Source organism: Camelus ferus, chromosome 20 (assembly GCF_009834535.1).
Source record: "Camelus ferus isolate YT-003-E chromosome 20, BCGSAC_Cfer_1.0, whole genome shotgun sequence".
In the NCBI taxonomy this organism is placed as follows: Eukaryota; Metazoa; Chordata; class Mammalia; order Artiodactyla; family Camelidae; genus Camelus; species Camelus ferus.
In genome coordinates, this window is record NC_045715.1 from 35,347,338 (window position 1) to 35,370,673 (window position 23,336).

Consider the following 23,336-nt stretch of genomic DNA (forward strand, 5'->3'; position numbering starts at 1 on the left):
CAGGAAGTGGGCCCGGGTTTCCCACTCCTCGGCGCCCGCTCCTTCCTCCGCGGGAAGGGCAGGGCCGCGGAGGCCGCGGGCTGGCCGAGGAACGGGCGGCTCGGCCAGATGCTCCCGGCAAGTGCGGGCTGTGGCCCTGGGGGGCTGAGAGCCGCGCAGTTTCCGTGCGGGGAGCGAAGCCGCAGGCCGGCCTCCTCTCTGGCCACCGCACCCTGCACGGATGGTAATGAATGGACAGTTAACCAAGTATTCATTGAGAGCTAGAGAGGAATAGGTAGGGCTCAAGATTGCTGGGAATACACAGCAAACAAACAGAAAAATCCTGCCCTTGCGGAGCCTGCTTTCCAATGGGGGGAGTGGAAAGATGGGTGCAGTTTTAAGCTTTTAATTTTTGAGACCTTTGTGCTACTATAAATCAGTTTTACACGTTTTATCCAAAGTCTGCCTTCAGTATTAATTGCTCTGAAAAAGAGGAAGAATAAACACCGAAGAAGGAAAGAACTTTCTCGTTGAAAGTTTCTGTTTAATATTAAGTTTTAAAAATACTCCTGGGAAGGACAAAAGCTATTTTTAATAAATTAATTTATATCGGCAAATATTGGATTTATTCCTACCAGTAATGACGGAGTCAACTAATCACTTTCCAGATGTACAAAAATACAAAATGAGCAAAGAACTATTTAATTCCTATTCCCTTTTTTTCATTAGGTCCACAGCTATTTCACTTCTAAGTAAATACGATTTGTTAGAAATGGCCCAGCGTATGAAATGCGATTGAGTCTGGACTTAACTGGAGTTCCCAGATAAATTTTCCAGCTTAAGTTTTTTGACTCTCCAGTATTTAGTCTTTGGTTTTTAATTCCTTTATCTAACTTACAGAAATGAGAAAGTAATGCCTATATTGGACTAAACCTAATTTGACTTCAGGACTGACCTTTCTTAAAGTTGGACCTTAAAGATCAAGAACTTTGGAACATCTCAATTTTCCGTCTTTGAAAAGGTGTTCAAATTTTCAAACTGCAGCCTCATGGATTAGGTTGAACCCAATGAAATTCATCTTTTTATTGGTCAAAATGAGAATACTAGCATTTCAGGTGGTTCTACCTAATAGTTACCTCGTGTTTCCCCCTGACAATTTGTAGAGCACGTGCTGGTGGGAATTTCTTGTAAAAGGTAGGATGTTGCCAACCTCTTAACATTAAGTGTTTAGGTGGAAAGTCCTGGGCGTTAGTTATTATAACCTCCACATTTGTAAATAGGAAACCTGAAGTAAAGAGGATGAATTAAATAGGGCTAAGTACCTGACACCATGCTAGTTGCCGAAGAGAGAAACATAGGACAATTTCCTGCGGTGGTTTTAAAATACATCCTCAAGTCAGCATGGAGGTTCCCTAAAAAACTAAAAATAGACCTACCATATGATCCAGCAATCCCACTCCTGAGCAAATAACCTGAGAAAATTGTAAGTCAAAAAACCTGCATTCCAATGTTCATAGCAGCACTATTTACAATAGCCAAGACATGGAAGCAACCTAAATGTCCATCAACAGATGACTGGATAAAGAAGATGTGTGTGTATATATATACATACACATATACACACACACATACACATACATATGTACATACATACACACACACACACACATATATATGCACAATGGAACATTACTCAACCATAAAAAAGAATGAAATAATGCCATTTGCAGCAACATGGATGGACCTAGAGATTATCATATTAAGTGAAGTAAGTCAGACAGAGAAAGACAAATATCGTATGATATCACTTATATATGGAATCGAAAAAAAGACAAATTTTATTTACAAACCAGAAATAGACTCTTGAACATAAAAAACAAACTATGGTTACCAAAGGGGAAAGTCGGGGAGGGATACATTAGGAGTTTGGGATTGACAGATACACACTACTATATATAAAATAGATAAACAACAAGGACCTACTGTATAGCTCAGGGAACTATATTCAATTTCTTATAATAAGCTGTAATAGAAAAGAATCTGAAAATATATGTGTGTATATATATGTATGTTATGTGTATAACTGAATCACTTTGTTGTACACCTGAAACTAACATTGTAAATCAACTATATTTCAATAAAAAATAAAATTTTTTAAAATTAAAATTTAAAAAATCCTCAAGCTCTTTGACATTCCTCCCTTCAAGAGGTCGTGATTAATCCTCTTCTCCTCCTTGAGTGTGGGCTGGATTTAGTGGCTCACTTCTAACAAATAGAATATGGCATAAGGAATGGTGTGTAACTTCCAAGGAGAGGTCCTAAAAGACATTTTGCTTTTCTCCTTTCTCTCTAGTCTTGGCTTTCTTGCTCTGGGGGAAGTGGGCTGCCATGTTGTGAGGATATTCAAGCAGCTTTACAGAGAGGTCCAAGCCAAGACCTCCTACCAATTGCCAGCACCAACTTTGCCAGGCTTCTCTGTGAGCCATCTTGGAAGCAGATCCTCCAGCCCTGGTCGAGCCTTCAGAGGACCACAGCCCCAGCTGACCTCTTGACTGCAAGCTCATGAGAGACCCCTGACCAGAGCCAGCCAGGTAAGCCACTCTCAAATCCCTGACACCCAGCAAGTGTGAGATAATAAATGTCTGCTGTTTTGAGTCATTGAATCTTGTTGTTACTTGTTATGCACCAAGAGATAAACAATAACCCAGCTGGAGCTTACACTCTGTTAGAAGACACAGAAGCATCATCACAATTCAGTGTGATTACGGTGACTCTAAGAACAACTTGAAATATATATCCTATGAGTGCAAAGAAAAGGTAAGGGGTATAGGGAAAATGACATTTGGGCTGGACCTTTATCTAGTAGGATTTTACTAACAGAGAATGCAGAAGACGGAGGCAGATGAATGTTGGAGAGTTAAGATGGAGCTGGATTGTAATGGGTTTCAAATGCCATGATAATGAATTGTGACTTTCCATGTATACGTGTATCAAATCATCATAAGTAGCTTACAATTCTACTTGTCAATTATACCTCAATAAAGCTGAAAAAAATTCTAAAAAACAATTGTGACTTTATTCTGCAAACAATGGGAAGTTTTTATGCATGATCAAATCTGTCTTTAGAGAGAGAACCATCAGGAATATGAAAGATCATTTTAATTGAAAAACTGTGTCAGGAAGACCATTTGACAGACTATTATAACAGCTCAGTTAAAAAAAAGCAAAGCACTTCTCAAAGCATCGAGATAATAAGAATAAAAGAGAGGTGAATTATTTCAGGAATATTTCAAGGGTTAATTAATGGGCTTTGGTGACTGCTTTCATATACAATGTATAGGAGTTGGAGGAGTCAAAACTTTAAGCAACAAGGACATAAATGATGGTGGATCTGTTTAAAAACTATGTATGGACATCACTTAGATGTGAAATCTAAAAAAATGACACAGATGAACTTATTTACAAAACAGAAACAGACTCACAGATATAGAAAACAAACTTATGGTTACTGGAGAGAAAATGGGGGTGGAGGGAAAAATTGGGAATTTGGGATTTGCAGATACTAGCTACTATATATAAAATAGATAAACAATAAGGTGCTATTGTATAGCACAGGGAGGTGTACTCAATAGCTTGTAATAACCTATAATGAAAAAGAAGATATATGTACTAACACAATATTGTAAGTCAGCTATACTTCAATTTTTAAAAAGTGTACATGGAACAACAGAGGAAGAGCAGGCGTGGGAGAGAAGCTGGCCTCGGCTTTGCACAAGCGTGGTCTGAGGAGTCTTGGGATGTCCAAACCAGCGCTTTGACAGCTCGGTCAGAAACAGCTGGATTGGATTTAGGGAATGAAAGCCAGAATTAAAGGTATTTGGGATGGTGGGTACAGCTCAGTGGTAGAGCACATGCTTAGCATGCATGAGTCCTGGTTCTATTCCCAGTACCTCTATTAAAAAAAAAAAAAAAAACCCTCAAAAAAAAAAAAGTATCTGTGGTTCATCTCCAAGGGGACTGTTGAAGTCATGAAGTTATCTCAGTTTTCCCTGGAGAGTGTGCTGAGTGGGAAGAATCGTGGGTTCAGCAGAATCCTAGGGCTCCCCAGCCCTGAGAAGGCAGGAGGAGGAAGAGGAAAGGGTGGGCAGAGGAAGCCAGAACACAAGCATCTCACCAGGGCAGGTTGCCCCAGGCAGGATGAGAAGGAGCCCCCGGAGCCCCTGGGTGCAGGCAATACCTTAATCGGACATTGGAGTGCGCTTAACTAACAGTGGATAGAAGCTGAGGAAAGGAGGTGAGAAAGTAATCTATTCTTGTTTTGTTTTGTTATTTGGGGGGGGGGCGGGGAGAGGTAATTAGGTTTATTTATTTTTAATGGAGGTACTGGAGATTGAACCCAGGACCTCGGGCATGCTAAGCACGTGCTCTGCCACTGAGCTCTACCCTCCCCACGTAATCTATTCTTTTTACGAAGTCTGGTGAGAAAATGGAAAATGGATGATGTCTTGGGAGATAGAGAGGACCTAAGGGAGGATCTTAACATATTTTTTGAGATCAGAGCATGTTTAGAGACAGAGAAGACAGACTCAGGAGGGAGAGAGGGAAATACTGAAAATACTAGAAATATAAGAGACCACTGATGAAACCAGGGAGGAGGCGTGAGGGTTGCTCTGACAACAGGAGGAAGAAGGGAAGCTCCTCTGAGGCGGGGGCCACTACCTGAGATGGGTGAATACACAGCTGCGTCTGGAGGTGGAGGAGATAATAACCTCTCGCGTTTAGACTGTGCTGTGCAGTTGCCCTGTGAGGGAGGCAAGACAGTGATTACCAGCTCCTTCTTGTCGCTCTTCTGAGACACGTGAGTGACCAAGGGCCACATAATTAGCAGGTAGCTGAAACAGGACTCGGACCAGAGGTCAGCACAGGGTCCCCTCTGGAGCCTCCCTGGCTTCCTAGAGCATGACACTGATCAGGTAAGCACCATCTGTCTCTCTCCACCAGTCCCATCGTGGCAGCTGAGAATTCTGCAACATCACCTCTTAACTAAATTGGAGTAGCCCCTCCTTCCAGAACAGAACCTCTGGTTTCCATGCTCTGTGTCTTTATTCCCCTCACAAGGCCCTTCCTTGCTCCATGTCCCTTTGCCTAAAAGGTAGCCACCCTTCAAGATAAAGAGCATCCTCTCCCTTCACAAAGCTGTCTTCAGGGCACTAGGCTGGGGGCATCACACACGCCTCTCAGGGAGCAGCGAGTCCTCCTGTGACCAGTGTATTTGCCTATGAGTTTTACACCTGCTTTGGATGGTGTCCCCTTTCAGGACAGGAATCTAGCCATTCGCTCTCCTATTCCAACAGCACCAAAACCAAGAATCCCACATGGTGTGTTCTCATCAAGTGTTAGTTGAATGAATAAATGATTGAAAGAGAGATGTTATTGCCATGGCTGGTATAAATGTGACCACTGTCACCAACAAATGGAAAATGTCTGTTCTCACATAACAAGAAGTCCTGAGTTAGTTCCTTCCCAGGGGTAAGTGAGTCATTAAAGCCTGGAGTCTAACTGTCCTCCCATTTTGCCATTATGTGTTTGCTTTTGTCTCAGACTTGTCCCTCATGATTATAAAGTGGCTGCAACAGCTCCAGGCATTCAACAAGACCCAAAATTCAGACAAGAAAGAAAGGGGCATTTTGAAGAGTGAAGAAAATGTTCCCAGAAACCCCAGACCTCCCCCTTGTGCCTCGTTGGCCAGAACTGCATCACATGGCCGTTCGTGAACCAGTCGTTAGTAACGTGAGTGGAACTGACATGACTGGATGACCATCACCAGCAAGGAGATTTCCAGCCTCTTTTGAAGATCCTGACTACACATGGCAATTGGTACCAATAGAATCAGTGGGGAGCAGGCATCCAGAAGCGTCTGCACCGTAACTTTTGTCAGAGCTTCTCATTCTATGTATTTTTGCCTCTTTACCTTACAGGACACCTAGCCGTCTTGCCCAAAACAAATCTTGCTTTCTGGTTTCTGTACAGTAGACACATGAACTTTGCAAATGTCACAAACATACCAGTCACCGTTGAGGTGTCCAACTGAAGGATCTCCAGCCTGACAAAGTGGAGCATTTTGTGCTCTGACAGTCCAGCATCTTATATCAGGCTCCACACCACCTTCTGCCAAGAATGAGCCATCAGATCTTCTTGCTTCGGCTACGCTACCGGTTTACTGGAATCAGTGGTGTACCAAGGTCAGGGCGGTGGGAGCAGCCAGCCCTGGGGGCAGGCACAAAGGGGTTGCATGATCTATAAAGAATTTTAAAACAATGATAAACCTCTAAAGGCAATGTGGTGTCCTGGGTTGAACCCTGGAACAGAAAAAGGACGTTAGTGAAAACATCGCTGAAATCCAAACAAAGTCTGTAGTTTGGTTAATAGTACTGTACCAGTGTTAATATCTGTGTTTTGAAAAAAATGTGCCATGGTTATATAAGCTGGGTGAAAGGTTTGTGAGGACTGTCTGTAATACTTTCGCAACTCTCCTGTAAGTCTAAAACTGTTTCAAAATTGAAAAAAAAAATTTTAATGACAAACATGATTAAAAAGTGGTATGTTTTTAAATTATCACCAGGGCAATTCTAAGCGATGTTAGAGGTAAAAATACTCCTCCTCCCCCAGACCTTTTGGTTTAAGTTCTAAACAAGTGTTGTCATTGCTGTTGAGTTTTAATAATATATGTAAGTTTCAACTTGGCACATTTTTATCATTTATCTTTTAAGAAACATTGCATCCTATGTGGACGTTAACCTCGTAACTCTCATGTGTACGGTCGACCCCTCGTATATGGGTTCTCAGATGCACACATTTGTTTTGAATAAGTTCATACCCGATTGGAATTACCCAAGCTTGTTTCCAGCCCGGACAGCCAGGTCCCCAGCCCTCTGGTTTGACAGAAGCTGGTGTTTGAAACCGCAAATCAGAAACAAACAGTGACAACGCAGTGATTTTATAGATGAAGAAACAGAACTTGTCGCTTTAATTCTGTCAGTTCTGTGTGACCACGTGCAGCTCTTACTTGTGTTCAGCGTTTCAAACAGTGACACGAAGTACCAAGTGCTATTATTATTATTTGTCTCATGTCATGTGTCGTGATTATTTCTGGATTTTTTTTTTCAAGTAGAAGAGCAGGATGTTAAAAATAACCGGCCCCGGAGGGGAAAGTATAGCTCAAGTGGTAGAGTGCATGCTTAGCATGCACAAGGTCCTGGGTTCAGTCCCCAGTGCCTCCTCTAAAAATAAATAAACAAACCTAAGGCCCTCCCTCCACAAAAAAAGTAAAATTAAAATTAAAAATAATAACCGGCTCCAGTTATTTAAACATGCCGAGTACAGACAAGAGCGAGTGGAATTAAGATTCCAGGTGTTAGACACTAGCTCAAAGATCCTCCCTGCTCCTTTCAGAGACAGAGAGGAAGGACTGTGAACTGGAGGCAGTTCCTAAGAATTTGGTGATTCAGGGTGAGGATGAGGCCTCCCTCCTGGCCCAGCACTCCCAGTGCTGTCTGCCTGCAGCCCATGCTCCCTCTACTTTGGCAGACAGACAATAAGTCAGGTCAGCGAGTGACTCAGTGGCAGAGTAAGACATGGGAACCAGGGCTCCTGACAGCTCAGGGCTCTCACCACTGCCCCTGTTTCCCCTTTCCAGGTCTTATTCAGCCGGAGACAGGCTGGAGGACTAAGGAACATGCCGCCTGACATTCAGAAGGGAAGAGGGGGCCATTTTTTAAAAGAGACACAACTCAAACTAATGTTAGAAATGAGTACATTCCTCTATTTAAAATACATACATGCATACATACATACTTAATTACTCTCCCGCCAAAAAACAAAAAAGAACCAAAAAAATTAAGTTAAATTAAACAAAAAAATTTTAAAAGAAACGAGTCCATTGCAGTCAGAATTCTCACAACTGGAAAAATACTGGAATTTGGGGGGCAGGGGAACGATTTCAGATCTTGATTTCCGCTGAGTTCTCCAATGTAGGGGGAGCACATCTTTCAATGGAAACTATTTGGTGAAATTAAACTGCCCACAAAAAGGCTTATCCTTAGTTTGTGTTTAAGAAGGAGGCAATAACCAACAGCGTGGTACCTCTGTGATGCAGCAGGACATCACATTGTGGAAAAACGCAATAGCAAAGAACTCTGTGGAAAGGTGGTTTGCAGAAACCACTGCCTCCCCTGAGCAGCCCTCGCCCAGACTGGGGAAAAAGGTAGACGTTATTTTGATTACATTTAAGCACCTCCCTGTAAACTTTAGTTACCAGTCCTTGAAATTCATCCCATCTCTGTTTCTCACACCACAGTCCAGTGTTCAGGAATCATTCACTTGTGAGTTGTCAGTCATGAACGCTATATGCAACTACTGGGGTCTGTCTTGGCACAGTTCTCAACCACAATAATTGTTTAGGGGTGCCCTGCTCCCCACTGAGCTAATAACTGACCTCCTATCGCATGCTCGGAAGGATGATGGATGGATGGCTGGATGGATGGATGGATGGATAGGTAGATAGATGAGTGAGTGGATGGGTAGGTGATGGTATGTGGATGGGTAGGTGATGGTATATGGATGGATGGATAGGTGAATGGAGGGTTGGAAAGGTGGAGGGTTGGATGTGTGGAAGAGTGGACAGGTGAATGGATTAATGAATCAGTATGTAGGAATCCATACCATTCCATCTTTATATTGGTGCCCAAGGTAATTCCATAGTGAAGGGGCCCCAAGGGGATTCTGCTTCCACAGAGGAGATGTGTTCAAGAACAAAGCTCTATTTAGGCTAGGTGGAACTTAGCCTTGGGGTACATTTTAAGGCCCCGAGAGACAGGAATCATAGCTTTCCATCTATGAGTGTGCTTTAGTAACCACCTCATTCTCTGCCTCATAAGAGGTACTGAACATTTGTTAACAAAAGTGAATGAATGAATGAATGAATGAATGATTTGAGAAACACAAGGAAGTCTTCCCCAACTCTGATATTCATCCCCACACTCTGATTTTTTGTGCTCATATTCAAACATGAAAATTTCATTCCTTTATAAATCAATTACGTATTCAGACAGAGTCCAGTTATGAGGCAGAATATTCCTGGACGCTAAGTACATTAAACCCTTTCCATCTGTTGTCTCTTTGGCAGGAATTAGCTGGTCACATTGCTGTCTCTCTTGATTCTTTGCTGATGAGGTTGGGCACGGGGTAATCCCAGAAGTTTCTCTGACTGGGTTGAAGGGCTCTTGCTGACAAGTGGGAGAGGACTCTTTAGGAAGCACCAGGGCTCTGAGGAGGGACCCTAAGACCCCTGTCCCTGGATCTTGGCAGCCAGCCCCTGGCCCCGGTGCCTTCTCAGCAGCTCGTGCTCCTGATAGGAACAGAATTCCTGGCTTTGTCCCCCGGGTTTCTGCGAGCTGGGTGGGGCACTGAGGTACGGAAAGGAGAGAAGAGGGCAAGTGAGGGCAAGAAAGTAAACATGAGAAGGGAGACCCAGGATAGGAAAGAGAGAAGAGAGGAGAAAGAGACAGTAAGGAGGATATAGAAGGGAGTGGGGGGGGGGTTGGGTAGGGGAGAGAAAAAATCAATTCTATTTGTAGCACAATGCTTCTAGTACTAAGATCATCACTATCTCGCCCAGACAGATGTGTGAGGATTCCATCTACTCATTATTCAACATGAAAATGGAACACGTTTCCATCAGCCTCATCAGAAGTTTTGGCAGATGCTGTCAGAAAGAAACACTGCTTCTGAGATGTGATTTTTCAAGAGCGGTTGCTGTACTTTTTGATTGGGGTTGAGAAAAAGAGAACACGGGAGAGGAGTGTACTCTTTTTTTTTTTTTTAAGACTCCTTTTCCCCAAGAAGGTTTCGCCTTAGACCACATCCAGCTCCTTGGAAGGGCCACGTCAGCAGGGCCAGTGGTCCTAGGACCACAGGAGAGCCTGCGCCAAGTCCGGCTCCTGCCCCGTCTCCCAGCCCGCCCTCGGAAGCCCTGACCTCCCTTGCTCCACACTATTCATCGCTTCCAGTCCCCGCTATTCCACTTCCGCCCTGACCTCCGTGTCCCTGTCTTGCATTAAGATGTCCGAAGTGTGTGATTCAAGCAAAGAGCATTTTGTTCCCGTCTGAACAAGGCTCAGGGAGACCGGCAGTGCCAGAGACGGGAGTGGGTACCGTTGGTCACCAGACTGAAGCCTCGCAGTGTACAAGTTCCCCACGACAGGCACCACCTTTCCCCGGGAAGGCGGCCAAGCCCAGAGCCCGGTGGAGGAAATCCCTCGTGAGAGGCCCTTCCTGAGCACCACAGAAAATGCTTCTTTTCATCCACTCCAGTCCCCTTCCTTTCCAGTGTCAAGGCCCAATCACATCCCCTGTCCCGGCCTTCCAGGCTCCATTCACAGGCCAAGCGCCCCGCCTGGCGCCTGGTGGCTCCTGCACCCCTTCCCCTGCACCCTCCGCTGGCCAGCCCCGGGCAAGCTGCCCCCCACCCCCCCCGGGGCTGCCAGCTCTCCGTCCACCACCCAGCCCTCTGGGACCGCACACCGTCCACGCTGTGACCTCACATCTCCAAGAGACTCCCGTCAGGTTGCACAGAAAGGGTTTGTTGACTTTGCAAGATTAGCAAGGGGAGCAAATTCCACAGATGCCTGTGTCCCTGCGTCTCAAAGTTCAGACCTCCGGTTTGACAGCAGGAGCGAGGTGATGGAGGTGGCCTGAGATTGCGCGAAAGAGCAACAATACCGATCCTTCTTTTTTGGGCGGGAGGCAGGGGGGAGGTCACTAGATATGTTTGTTTATTTTCACGGAGGTCCTGGGGATTGAACCCAGGACCTCGTGCAGGCTGAGCACACCGTACCACTGAGCTATACCCTCCCCTCCCTGCAATCGCGCCTGATGGAATAAGTTACTAGCTGGCAGGCGATTGTCTCCATCCGCTCACCAACTTTTAAATGTAATCTTCACAACCACCTTCAGCAGCAGGTACTCCTACTAGCCCTGACTTACAACAAAAGATGGAAGCCCAGGGGTATTAAATAACTCCTCCAAGGCCCCAGGCCAGTAAGAGGTAGAGCACGGTGGGCCTGGGGATGGAACTGCTGCCCCCTTCTCGGCCTCTCCTGATGTGCCCCCGGAGTGGCAGGAGACTTGGAGTTCAGCCTGGTTCTGCCACTCTGCAGGTGGGTGACCTCCAGCCAGTTACACTCTTTTCCCAAGTCTCCACTTCCTAATCAGAAAAATTAAGGGAATGAGGTGATTTCTTGGAGCACTTCCATATGGTGACGCTGTGACTTCTTTTTTCTCTCCTAATTATAAGGGTACTCAGAAATATTTCCAAACTTTCTGGACTCAGGGCTAAGCCCAGGTAAAAAGACGGAGTAGGTGGCAAATCAGATCGTTGGTGACCCCTCAAGGCTCCCTCTGTGCAACGCCTCCCTCTGTCTGGGCCAAGCCTTCAGGGCGATCCCTGCTCCCCCTCCGGGCCCCAGAGTCCCAGGGTGGGTGAAAAGAGGCTTTGTCTGTCACCTAATGACTCAGAGGACACACAGATCCTGCACATCAGGGTGGGTAAACCCGAGCTCCTTATGAAAAGACAGCTGTCCTTTGAGTGCATCCTCACCTATAACAGGGGCGGTGGGGTTGCTCCAGGCCAACTCTTCTGGGCAAGAGGGGTATAGTCTTTCATGCTGTTATGACATGGAGTTGTCAATACCGTTTCAGAATCTAGGGGCCATGTGATCAGAGATGTCATACTCCCCTGCCAGGAAGCCCGCGGTGAATGCCCAGTGCTTGCAACCTTTAACTTGGCTTCAAGGAACGCACAATCTCACCTTCCCACCTTGGCCTCTCTCTTCCTTAGGAACTCCTGAGTACCTCCTCTGCCAATCTGGACAGGGCTGGCAGCATCTTATGAGTTAATTCTTACCATTCGTGGCAGATTTGTTAACATTCTAAGTGGTTGATTCTCAGATGCACCCTTTTCCCCATTTTAACATCTTATTCATTTAACACCGATCTTGCCATTGATGGCATGTTGCTGTTTACTTGGCAGCACTTTTTTGGTTGTTGTTGAGCCGTGAAGTAACGATGGAGCTTACAGCTGACGGTGTCTCCGGCTTGGTGAAGTAGCGCAAGTAGCATTTTCCAGATTTGAGCTCTAGAGCCTTGGCCAGAGACTGAGAAGCTGTGTGCCCATTCTCTGAATCTTTTTCTCCCAATCAGGCCTGGATCCTGGTGTAACTGGGGTGACCCCAGGGGGCCTAATGGCCCTCTGTTTGTAACCGTGGGTGATATTTACAATGTTTAATGGCCAGACCAATCAGAACAGAAGACGGCTGAAAAGCCACTGGCATGTCTGTCCTGGAGCTCACCTGACCCCTGACCCTGTCTGTGGCACTTGGTCCTGGTTTCCTGGACCCTTGCCAGCACACTCAGGGAACTTGGCCTGTCACCCAATCCCAGAAGAAAATCCTTAATTGGACTAAGCCAGGCATGGTTATCCCAGCCTCCTTTGCCCTTGCTGGCTTAAGGGGTGGGCAGGCACATTCGTTTACTATGGCTGCTGTGACCAATGACAACAGCTTCAGTATAAAACAACACCAATTTGTTATCTTATGGTTGTGTCGGTCAGAAGCTGGGTACAGACTCACTGGACTGAAATCAAGGGGTCTGCAGGGCTGAGTTCCTTTCTGGAGCTTCTAGGGGTTTCCTTGCTCTTTCAGGTCTTGGGAGAATTTAGTTCCTTGCGGCTGTAAGACTGAGGTCCCAGGCTCTCAGCTGGGGGCCTCCATTAGCATCTAGTGACCCCTCTCCAGGTCTTAGGCAGAGACCCCTTACTTTCAGAACCAGTGACTGATCCCCCTCACTGCCACCTCCATCACCCAGCTGGGTTTCTGTGATTTTGTGGAGCACCCCAGATAATCCAGGAGAGCCTCCCTTAATCACATCTGCAAAATCCCTGTTGCCACATACGGTAAAAAATTCAAGGGCCTGAGGGGCTAAGTGTGAGATGAGGTTTCCATGAGCACGGGTAACAGTAAAATGTGGTAAAATTATTAGGAAGTGAGTGAGTTTTGATCATTTATTACCTGTGTTTCAAATCCAGTTTATTCTATTTTAGCTTCGTGTAACTTAATCTTTAATAACTGCTGTCTTTAACAATTGGCTTGCAAATTTCCTGAAAACTTATCAGTTAGGTTCAGTCACCACTGGTTTGAGCCAGCTCCAGCACTTACCGCTGCTGGAGTCTAGGATGTGGCTTTGCTTTCCATTGCTTCTAGAATGGTTGTGAGGATGCAAATAAAAAATATGATTCTCCACTAACGAGCTTTGAATAGACAGCTGGTAATAGAGAACCGGTGACCAGACTTCAGTATTCTTTCCTGTGTCTGAGAAGGTCTTAATCGGATCTCTCATACTTAACAGAAAGGCAAACAAAAAACTAGCTAAGGGTGGAGACCAAATGACTGCCAAGGCTCCAACTAAGGTCTGTGAAAACTGAACTCTGCCCAGTGCCAGGGTGGGGCCCTGCGACGGCTTCCAGTTTGAAACAGTTCTCAGCAACTGGGCTTGAGCGAGCCTTGCTCAGAGCTCTGTCCTCTCTCCTCGCCTGCCCTGACCACACCCACTGCAAAAGCAGCACTAAAGAAAAAGCCCAAGTCATCTTATTCTATTACATTTCAGAAAGGATAGGCTCCCCCAACCCCCACCCCTTCAGGAACGAAGGGAGCCTAAAAAGAAGTAACAATTAGATTGCTCCTCCCAAAGTCATGAAGAAGAAGCGCTGGGCTGGGGCTGTCTTAACCTTTTGTTGTGGGTGCAGTGCTGATGTCACTGGATACCAGAGTGGGCAGGCGCAGCGCAGGGAGGGAGAGAGACAGCTGGAGAATCAGCTGTGCTCCATTACCCTCTGCACTAGCCGGCTCCCCGGTTCAGGGATGGTACCATATATGGACTCAGGCTCAGGACGGCTGTCCTGCTGATTTGCATCGGAGTTCCCTGAAAATTGCATCTGGGGATTAGGTCATTGTGACCAGCAAAAGGGAGAGCCCAGAAAGGCTGGTCAGCATAAAGAAATCAGGCTGATTGTGGTCTGGCATGGAAAGATGAGGGAAGGGGATGCAGCCCCTTTCCAGCCTGGGGAAGGGAGTAAAGTTGCACTTGGGAGTGAAGGCTCTAGCCTGAGCTCCGACCTGTGGGAGGGACTGTCAGCAAGAGGACCAGCCCCCTTCTGCAGACTCCATCCTGCCTCTGGCGGGCCTGGGGCTCTCAGAATTTTATTCTGAGGCTGATTCAGACATGGGGAATAACTCCAAAATCTCAGATGTGGGAGGCAGCCTCCCTGACTGTGGGTGACGGTGGCTGTGACACTGCTGAAGGGACAGGAACCCTACTGGCCAAGTGAGGGACAGTCCAGGCTCTGACTTACTCTGAGGTCCAGATGGGTTCACCCAGGTAGAACCCAGACTCCAACTCTGTCCCCTAAATGCAGACTGGGTCAGCCCAGGACAGTGCCACAGGGGCTGTGGGAAACCAGGGAAATGGGAAAGGAAACGGCGGGCTGGGAGTGATCTGGGAAAGTGGCTTTTAATAGATGGACGATAAATTGGATCCAATTTGTCAAGATTTAATTAACTTGTTTTGTGGTTGTTTCAACAATTAGGTGGCTTTAGGTTTTTTTTTTTTTTTTTTTTGTTTTTTTGTTTTTTAAAGGACCAGCTTGAATTATTTCAGGACCTTTCCTTCTCTGTGCATCTTAATTTTGTTTTAAAAAACCAGAACCATGGATTATTGTTTGGCCGTGAGAATGAGCTGCTCCCAAGGCGGGGCACAGAAATCTCACAAACATAAGGTGCAGAGAAAGGAGGCCGACACAAAGGAGGACTGTGAATCCCATTCAGATCAGCTCGAAAATGGGCAAATCCATCTGTGATGTCAGAAGGCAGGATAGTGGGTCCTTTGTTGGCATTAGTGGCTGGGAGGGGCAGGAGGGCCCCGGGGTGTGGGTGATGTACTCATTCTTTGTCTGGGAGCTGCTAACGCGGATGTAAACACACGGAGATGTCCACTTAAGATCTGTGACGTGTCTTCAGGTCTGTTATATTTCACTAAAAAGCTTTTTTAAAAAAAGAATGTAATCTTGGGAAGTATGCTGTGACAGCAGTAGAGTGAACCAAAAATAAACCCTGAGGATCAATGCGGCAGCAGGGCACTACCCCAGGGCTAGGAGCCAGACTGATCTGCGCTCCCACTGCTGCTGGGCACTGGTGAAGGGGTCTTAGGGACCCAGCTCCCTGCAGCATCCTCTGCTGCAGAACGAAGGAGTGGGATTCGATTCGATGCTCTCTCAGAGAAGACTCCGCTTTCTACCTGTTTCAGTGGAGATGTTACAGATTTAACGTCCTCTTTGCCTCTCGCGTGATTTTCTCATCGAGGAGCGCTCTGCAGGCTTGGCGAGCGCGCCGATCAGTTTTCACAAAGCGCACACGTTCATGCGCGCACTCACACGTGAGTGCGTGGCGGATGCGGCCCCTCTCTGCATCCGCTCATCACCAGCCTTCTGGGTTACAGCACCGAATTGTTGGGTTATCCGGCCCGACTTGCTGTCCACGTGTAGGTAATATGAACTTTCACTTTCCCATTCCTCTCCATCCTCACCTTATCTCCACCCTCCTTGATCTTAGTGTATTTTCTCCCAGGGCGGCATGCAAAGTACCGCAAACCGGATGGCTTAGAACCACAGAAACTTTTCATCTCACAGTTCTAGCAGCCAGAAGTTCAAAGTCAAGGTGTTGGTTTGCAGTCTCTGACGGATCTTTCTGTGCCTCTCTCCTGGCGTCTGGTGATCTCACGTGATCCCTGGCGTAGGGACCCACCCCTACCTGAGGGACCCACCCTCAGGTCACATCCTGAGGTACTGGAGGCTAGAACCAATATATAGTTTTTGAGGGAGGACACAATTCAACTTATAATATCCAGTGATGAAAAGGCTTAAGGGAAATTTAAAAGTAGCCCCCCAACTCTGTGTCCTGCCAGGAAAGGTGAAGGTTCCCAGCTGAAGAGCAAACACCAAGAGACCTGGATGAATAGTAATCGTCTCCCGTTTTTGTATCATGCTTCTCATTTCCAAAGCACGTTCTGATTCCTCTCATTAAGAAAGGTAGAAATACAGGCTCTGGTGCCAGATTGCCTGGGTTGGAGTCTCAGCTCCATGTGTTCCCAGCTGCTTGACCCTCTTCCCTCTGTGCCTCAGTTTCCTCACCTGTCAAACAGGGATGTCATGAGCTAACATGAGAAGTGCTTCCAACAGTGCCACAGTTAGCACTGATAAGCTTTAGCTGCAAAAGAACAGACTGCCAGGCAGTGTTATCTACATCTTACAGATAAGGAAACGGAGGCACAAGGGTGATTCAAGGCAGACCCAGACCAGAATCGCAGGCCTTCTGGGTTACAGCACTGACTCAGTGGGTTATCTAGCCTGACTTGCTGTCCACATGCAGGTAATAACCATCTCAGTGACAGCTGCCTTTCACCCATAAAGCGCCAGGCACAGTGTTAAGGGCTTCACGTACATCTCATTTCATCCTCATCAGAACCTGTGGGGCAGGTCATGTGATCCCCATTTTACAGAGGCGCACATGGAGGCCTGAAAATTCAGGAAGCAGAGCTGAATCTCCCCACTAGGGATGGGGAGCTGGGATTTACATGCAGGCCTCTGCAACCTCAGGGCCTGAGTTTCCCACCCTATATGCACCATTGCCCCTGGAAAGAAGACGACTTGCGGTTGCTTGCTTTAGAAACCAAGTGTTGCTGGGATGAGTCGGGTGATATCTCTAAGTTCCCCGCGGGTTAGGAAGAGGCCGTTCCTAACACCTTTCATCCTTCCCCCTGCTCCCTGGAGTCCCATATGTGTCCCATATGCTCCCCTGGAAGGATCTGCGGATCTGTCCCGAGAGCTTAGGGAGCCAAGCCCCAGAGAGGAGACACGCCAGATGAGAGCCTGATAGTCAAGCTGAGGGCTGGGCGCCAGCGGGACTGTCTGGTGCTGCCGAAGACACAGAGGAGGATCCAATGCCAGAAGCCAGAGGGAGGCGCCGTGCCTGGGCACAAAGATTTTGTGACACCTCTCAGGTCTGTGAAGAGAGAGAAGATTGGATGGGTGCAGCAGGTCCTGGAATGGGAGTGCTGCTCTCCATGGATGCTTCAGACGGCTGCCTGGGAACACCTCCTGGTTGGAAATTTCAAGCAGAGGCCTACTAGAAGCAGCCCCGGGGGCTGACATACATCCCAATGTACACATGTGGTTGTGGCTGGTGGCCCAGACAGACACGACTGTTTTAGCTTCTGTCACTTCTTTTTCTCCCTCTATCAGCGGTATTGCTCTCCAAGTCTGTGATCCTAGCCCGCCTAATTAGGGTCCTCCCCGCCCATGGACCCCACCTGCTTCTCCTGGGGCCCCTGGTGGATGCGCCAAGGTGAGGTGAATCAGCGGAGGCAGGAAATAGGGCAGGTGTGGTGGGGGCCAAGGAGGGGGGCAGGGCATTGTGGATTTTTGTCCAACAGAATTTAAAGAGCTCTGTCCTGACTCTCTCTTGTCCCCGTGGGTGAAGGACTTACTATGACTTAAGGGGCCACAAACACAACAGCTCGGACCCTAGAAGGGACTTGGAGGGGGAGGTAAAACAGAAGGTTGGCTGCTTCCCTTGACTTCCATTTGGAGCCCCCTCGAAACTTCCCAGGGCATTGAGATGGTAACACACTTAAGGGTTTTCCCAGAAGAATGCGGGCTGTGACTGGAGCACAAGGTGTTTACTCCCATGGAGGTGGGATTTTTATTGCTAGTTTCAACATCAAGGAGGTGTGAACGTTCTGGACAAATCCTGACAATCAATACCACCTGAAGGAGGCCAGAAAGGGGCTCCCCGGGCCAGTGCTTCTCGAACTTAAGGTGCATGGTTTGGGAACAGCTAGGGAGGTCATGAAAATGCAGACTGTCACTCCGTAGGCCTGGGGTGGGGCCCAGGAGTCTGTGTTTCCAACAGGCTCCTGCTGTTTGTACTCTGGACTGAGAAACAAATGGGACCTAATTAAACTTACAAGCTTTGGCACAGCAAAGGAAACCATAAGCAAAACAAAGCGACAATCTACAGAATTGGAGAAAATATTTGCAAATGACGCAACTGACAAAGGCTTAATTTCCAGAATATATAACCAGCTCTTACAACTTAACAAAAAGCAAACAATCCAATCCAAAAATGGGCAGAAGACCTAAACAAGCAATTCTCCAATGAAGACATAAAAATGGCCAATAGGTACATGAAAAAATGCTCAATATGGCTAATTATCAGAGAAATGCAAATCAAAACTACAATGAGGTATCACCTCACACCAGTCAGAATGGCCATCATTAAAATGTCCACAAACAATAAATGCTCAAGAGGGTGTAGAGAAAAGGGAACCCTCCCACACTGCTGGTGGGAATGCAGTTTGTGCAGCCATTATGGAAAACAGTATAGAGATTCCTCCAAAAACTAAAAATAGACTTACCATATGATCCAGCAAACTCACTCCTAGGCATATATCTGGAGGGAACTCTAATTCGAAAAGATACATGCGCCCCAATGTTTATAGCAACACTATGTACAATAGCTAAAACTGTGGAAACCTAAATGTCCATTGACAGATGACTGGATAAAGAAGTTATGGTATATTTATACAATGGAATACTACTCAGCCATTAAAAAGAATAAAATAAGGCCATTTGCAGCAACATGGAAGGACCTGGAGATCATCATTCTAAGTGAAGTAAGCCAGAAAGAGAAAGAAAAATACCATATGATATCACTCATATGTGGAATCCAAAAAAAAAAAAAAAAAAAAAGGACACTAATGAACTGATTTACAAAAGAAACAGACGAAACAGACTCACAGACATAGTAAACAATCTTATGGTTATTGGAGAAAGGGGATAGGAAGGGATAAATTTGGGAGTTTGAGATTTGCAAGTGTTAACCACTATATATGAAAACAGATAAAAAAACAAATTTCTTCTGTATAGCACAGGGAACTATATTCAATATCCTGTAATAACCTTTAATGAAAAAGAATATGAAAAAATGTATGTATATATATGCATGACTGGGACATTGTGCTGCACACCAGAAATTGACACATTGTAACTGACGGTACTTTAATTGAAAAAGAAGAAGAAAAGAAATACTCCTTATACTGTTCTGGCATTCTCCTCCACATACACTGCCCCCACCAAAAGCTGAAAATAAAATGGGAATTGCATTTCCTAGAAATGTCTTACATAATCCCAAATAATTGGGAAAGGACTGCCTTACTGTATTTAGAGTTTTAATCTGTCCCCCACCCCCACCAAGAATGGTTACACTTGATGGGGTCAGAGGGTAATGCAAAAGATGAGGAAGATTTCATGGAGAGTCTTGTGCAATCTTAAAGAACAAACAGAAACAATATTGTTAAAACTACCAGGATTTAAACTATGGTTACCAAAGGGGAAGGGGGCAGGAATAAATTAGGAGTTTGGGATTAACATATATACACTATGATATATAGAATAGATAAACAACAAGGACCTACTGTAGAGCACAGGGAACTATATTCAATAACTTGTAATAATTTATAATGGAAAAGAATCTGAAAAAGAATATATGTAAGTATATGTGTAATTGAATCACTTTGCTGTACCCCCAAAACTAACACAACATTGTAAATCAACTATATTTCAAAAACAAAAAAAACTACCCGGTTTTGCTCTAACATGCATTCTGAAAAGTGGCTTTGATGGATATATAGGAATGAAAATGACTAGAAAAATGTGGTTAAAGGCAAATTTTATTTGTTCTTTATGATTTCTGTATTTCCCAAATTTTCTCCAAATGAACCTATGTTGCTTTTATTTTATTTTTAAGGCTAAACTTGAAACATTCTGGACTGGGGAAGTTCATGGGCCTTTTCCCTGGTGCTAGGAGCCAGAATGGAATCTTTAGCATCTGAGAGCTGGTTCTGCACAGGCAGGTACACTTGGCAGATCACTGAACCTTTGGGGATGGAGGGAGGACAAGAATCTTCTGGTGCTGAGGAGACAAAGCCGGCAAGGGAGGTCGGTGTCGACTCACCATTTGGCATTGAAAGAGGGAGAGCGCCAGCCTTAGGCGAGCACCCAGCCTCTGCCTCCTGAGGTCATGCTGACCGCTTGTGGCCTGAGATCTGATTTATTTTAGTTTCCATGTCTGTGAGCAAGGCCAATTTGCATAAATGATGGTCTGGCACCTTGATCCATGTTTACAAATCAATGAGCAGACTACCTAAATCAATTAATGGTGATCGTGTGCACTTTATAGATGAGAAAAGGCAGGTTGAGGGAGAGAGTTTGGAGAGCGTGGAAGTAATCATGGAAATGGAAACTTCATAACTCAGTTTCCCTTCCAAGGCACTTCCTTGCCATCAGCGATGCCCAACCTGCAGAAGCGCTCGTGCAGCATAACTTTAGATAAACGCAGTCCTCTTCTTATCAGCAAGGTGCTCTGTATATAGTAGGTGCTCAGTTTTTGGAATACCCTACTGTTTCTCTCATAATGGTTTGAGCATACAGCAAAGAGCAATTTTAGGAAACTATCATCTTTTCCCACTGGGAGCAGTAAGCTTTGCAAAGAAGTTTGCATATGCCATCACCAATACCTGTTTGATAAATCAAATAAGAGAATATTGAAGCAACAAGATTTAGAGGATTGAAACAACAGAATAGATTGCTAAGAGACAGGCAAGGGAATGACTAAATTAAGCATGTTCTTTCAGGTTTACATGTTATAAGATGGCTTTGTAGGTTTCATGCATGTGGTTTCTAGTGTTTGAGAAAATAAAATTACAGGAGGGCTGCCTTCTTAGATCCTTCCGCCCTCTGTTCCAGAATAAAGACTGGCCTTCTGTTACTATCTTGGCCAATCTCTCGGCTGCTTTTTTGCCAGGCCTAGGCAGTTTGGAATTATCTTTATCCTTCACGCTTGGGCTGCAGAGGTAAATGTAAGGGGACACATACTCTTTTGTCTCCTGTCTTCATTCCTCTGGGTCCCTTGTTGACTTAGATTCATGACCTTTCCCAGCAGGGGTCTCAAATTTTCATGTCTTCTTCTCAGAAAAAAAAGGCAAAACTTCTTCATATGGGGGGAGGAACAACTGACGACAGTTTAGAGTAGCTCAGATACGTTGTATTTCAGGCCAAACTGGAAGCAGACAGATTTGTCTCCTATCTCTCCTTGACTATTTCTGATCCTCTGTTTTCAGTGTCAAGCTGCCCTGGGCCCCTAGAGCAGCTCCTCGGGGCTCTTTATCAGCTCCGGGAAGGCTCCTACCTACAGCTTTGCCCTGACCTCCGTACCTCTCCCCCCATCACCATCCCCTCCGAACATACCCGGCCTTCAGCACCTTTATTGTAAATTGACCAAGTGTACCAATTGGCTTCACAGTGAGAATTAAGGGCAAGGGCATTTTTTTTTTTTTGAGATGACAGACCTTCATGCCACTCAATGTAAGCAACCCTGGCCTTGGGACTAGGGGCCCCATAAAGATTGATGACAGATGAGTGAAGATGTGGCCTATGTGGTGTTCCCTTGATTCCAAGAACCTTCCTCCAGCCCCGTGAGCATCGGTGACTCAGCAGCAGCAGCAGAGGACCAAATTGTTCCCGAAGTAAAGCAGATAAGAGAACACACAAGGTGGTATTTGCCAGGGTGAATCATTGCCCTTTCATCGCGTTTGCACTGTCTACTTCTGACCCAAGGTCCCTCGCTGAGCAAACTGATACCTGACCAGCTCATCTCTCCACAGCGGATTCGGCACATGCCATGGCCTCTGTCGCAACGCCACGCTCTCCCTGACTGCCTTGCTACTGCGAGGTGGGCTCTGCCACTTACATTCCAGGCTGGGGGAGGCAGGTGACCAGCTGTGGGCCTCGGGGCCCCTTTCCCCCAGCGAGAACTGGCCCTGAGTTCCCACGGCTTTGCAGTATCTTCCCACAACCCTACATCGGGCTCCGTAATTGATCATGGGAAGCACTCTGCCATAGAGAAAAGCAGCTGGGAAGACTCCGGGAGATCCTGATTTCCGGGTGTGCTAGCACCAGCAGCCAATGAAAACACTGTTCCATCCGTTTGCTGTCAGAGGCAGCAGGAGCTGGAGGTCTCATACCCAGGTCGAGTGAACACGAACCTGAGAAGGAAGCTCTCTGTAGTTAGGGGAGGCTCTGCCATCTTTGTTAGGCTGCCGTGGTTTCTGGGTTGGAACTACAGGACCCCCAGCTGAGAGCACAGGTTGGGGACCCCAAACAGGGGTGTGAGCTATGTTGGGCCACACACAGCCCTAGAAACTTTGCAGGGGCTCCTCCTGACCAGCAGTCACCCGGATCTGACTCATTCTTAGCTCACTGGTAATAATGGCAGAGATGGGTCTCTTAGTCCAACTGAGGATGTTGGATTGGGGCAACTGCAGAAATACATTCCTGGTGTGTGTGTGTGTGGTGTGTGTGTGGTGTGTGGTGTGTGTGTGTTGGGAGGGGTACTATTTACTTTCTGATCTGAGAGCAAATGTGATTGAACCTGAAAAGACTCTAGGAAGGGCAAGTTACAGGCAAACATAAGTGTTGCCAGTTTGCCTCTTAAATATTTATCCATCTGTATTTAAATATTCATCAGCCTAAATTTCCTTATCCTGAGAGGCCATACAACCTGGTGGTGAAACCCACAGGCTTTGGCATCAGACAGATCTGGGTGTGAATTCCAGCTGTACTCCCTGGGTGGTCTTGGGCAAGTTACATAACTTTTCTAGGTCTCGGTTCCTTTGTTAGTAAGATGGAGATGGTGATAACAAACTGTTCCCTCCAAATAGAGTTATTTTTGAGGCTTGAATGAGCTAATGCAGTCAAAGTGGTAACAGTGCTTTATTAAATAAATACTCCAGTGTGGGGTGGAAATACTCCATACATGTCAGCTATAATCTTAGGAATGTGAAAGCTCATCATTTTTGGGTAAAAGTCAGATTTACTTAGGTCTAATTTATGTACAACAAAGTTTACCCCTTTGGGTGTACGTTTCTATGAGTTTTAACAAGCACGTACAGTCATGTAACTGCACCACCACCACCACCACAATCAAGATGGATCACCCTAAAAAGTTCCTCTGTGTCCCTTTGTCAACTCCTTTCCCACCGTAATCCCAGGCACCCACCGATCTGTTTTCTGTCCCTGTAGTTTTGACTTTTCCTGAATGTCGTATAAATGGAACCACACAGTATGTAGAAGA

At 46.0% G+C, this 23,336-nt stretch overlaps 1 long non-coding RNA gene across 2 annotated transcripts; it reads left to right on the top strand.

Moving 5' to 3' along the window:
- The first annotated feature begins 73 nt into the window (after positions 1-73).
- On the top strand, positions 74-6,575 carry LOC116658318. Of its 2 annotated transcripts, XR_004313659.1 has the most exons (3): positions 74-223; positions 2,333-2,570; positions 5,581-6,575. It is a non-coding gene; the product is annotated as an uncharacterized LOC116658318 (long non-coding RNA). The 2 variants fall into 2 exon arrangements; XR_004313658.1 differs by lacking the exon at positions 74-223 and having other exon boundaries at positions 2,171-2,570.
- The last annotated feature ends 16,761 nt before the right edge of the window (positions 6,576-23,336 follow it).